The sequence below is a fragment of the Humulus lupulus genome, chromosome 4, assembly GCF_963169125.1.
Source record: "Humulus lupulus chromosome 4, drHumLupu1.1, whole genome shotgun sequence".
In the NCBI taxonomy this organism is placed as follows: domain Eukaryota; kingdom Viridiplantae; phylum Streptophyta; class Magnoliopsida; order Rosales; family Cannabaceae; genus Humulus; species Humulus lupulus.
In genome coordinates this window covers 184,847,043-184,848,975 of record NC_084796.1, presented here as the reverse complement: position 1 = coordinate 184,848,975, position 1,933 = coordinate 184,847,043, and the positions used below count along the sequence as shown (strand labels likewise).

The window sequence follows — 1,933 nt, the reverse complement described above, 5'->3', positions numbered from 1 at the left end:
TTATAAGAATAGAAAGGGATTCAAAATTAAAGAGAAAAGAAAGCACATGAAAAACAACATCGATTGCATGAGGTCATGCAAACAATGCAAGTGTAGTTCCTTTATGGATTTTCAAATATTTGGCAAGAAGCATTATAGTCCATTTTGAATTTATTTTTTTAGTGAATACAGAAATATTTTGATAAGTTATGGATTCGAGGTTATTTTCACTGTTACATCAACTAAACTCTCTGGAAAGGGTCAGGACTCTATATCACAAGCTGAAAATTTTGTTCAACAGGTTGAAAACAGAGCAGAAAAAGCTCTCTTTACAAACTTTCATTTCACTGGGAAAGTCTTATTGCTTGATCTATGGAAGATTTTGCTATGCTTTCTTTAATATGATTATTTCTGAATTTTTCTAGCTTAAATTAAATTGTTTGAATGCAGGTGGTGATGGCTTTCGTTGGAGAAACTAGAGGCATTCAAAACTGATAGAGTTGGAGGGTGACAAGGGTTATGGTAAGATCTTTCTATAAAACATAATTAAAATCTTTTTTATTAAATATCCAAAGATTAACTCAAAATTTGATTATGCAGTATGCCACATATTTGGCCAGCTAAAACTGGTCATGTAATTGTACCCATATTCAAATTACTTTCTTTGTCTGATCAACTTCTGGTTTTAAGCTTTGTGTATATTCCATAAAATATTTGTTTTTATCACATAGCCTAGATTGTATGTGGGACGTGGGATGCAAGAAAGCCATGTCTCTGTGCTGAAGTAATTTCCCATTTCTCCCTTCTAAATTAGCTATTGAGTTGTCTCTATTCTTATCATTTCCCCCTAATGTGTTATAATTTGTGTATTTTGTAGGTACACATTGTTCTGGATACTAGTACTATTGTGCAGATTTTCTTTCAACTACTGGTTTGAGGTAAGCCGTCATGTGGAACTACATAATACATGACTATTTATTAGATAATTTACTAATAAATCTTTCATTTTAGATTGCCATAAATATCTTTCTTTAGTGGAAATTGTACTATCTAATTCTCAACTTTCGACATAAAATCAGAGCTAATTAATTCTTAGCATTTCTGTTCATTGTAATATTTCTGATTCTTATGCTAGTTAAATATAAACATGAAAGCATACTTACTGTTAACTGCAGCCAGTGGAATAATGCAGATAAAGCCTCTCATAGGACCAACAAAGCAGATCATGAAAATTGGTGTGAAAATTTATGACTGGCATGAGCTTTTCCCAAAAGGTTTTCTCTGTTCCTTTGTATATAGTTTTTCCAAAAAAATTTATCAGAAACCTGGTACAGCTACTAAATCTAACCCCCAAAAAAATTGCTTCTCTTGCAGTACAGAATAACGTTGGTGCAATAATGGCAGTATGGGCTCCTATAGTAGTTGTGAGTGTTGTTTGTCACACTCACTTCTTGATAATATCTGCACTAGTTATGGAAGCCCATCTTAGTTTAAATTTATTAATGACGAACATTGTAAAATATCTTGAACAAAGAATTAGGGAAGAAGTTAGAAGCTTAGTTTATAGATCAACCTGGTCTAGCATAAATGCTTGACACATTATTTTATTTCTACTTTACAAGTATATTTCATGGACACATAGATATGGTATTCTGTATTCTGTACAATATTTGGTGGACTTTATGGTATTTTGCATCACCTTGGTGAGGTAAGCCATTTCTTCTATATATTTCTCACTATTAGAATAGTGATCTTCCCTGTGTTGCCTACACCCCAAATTTTGATTTTGTTTATGATTTCTTTTAAAATGTATGTCATCTATGTTCGTGCTAGTAGGTATGTCTCTATGGTTTGCTTTAGAGGACTTGTAAAATGTTTTTTGATTTCTTATGGAGGACATTTCGATTTTTTTTTTAAAGTGCTTTCTTTCTGTATAAATTGGCTGCGTTTTATT

General features: G+C 32.0%; 1 long non-coding RNA gene across 1 annotated transcript; it reads left to right on the top strand.

Moving 5' to 3' along the window:
- Positions 1-658: 658 nt before the first annotated feature.
- Positions 659-1,686, top strand: LOC133829321 (uncharacterized). The gene is made up of 4 exons (XR_009891685.1): positions 659-763; positions 857-917; positions 1,155-1,253; positions 1,354-1,686. It is a non-coding gene; the product is annotated as an uncharacterized LOC133829321 (long non-coding RNA).
- The last annotated feature ends 247 nt before the right edge of the window (positions 1,687-1,933 follow it).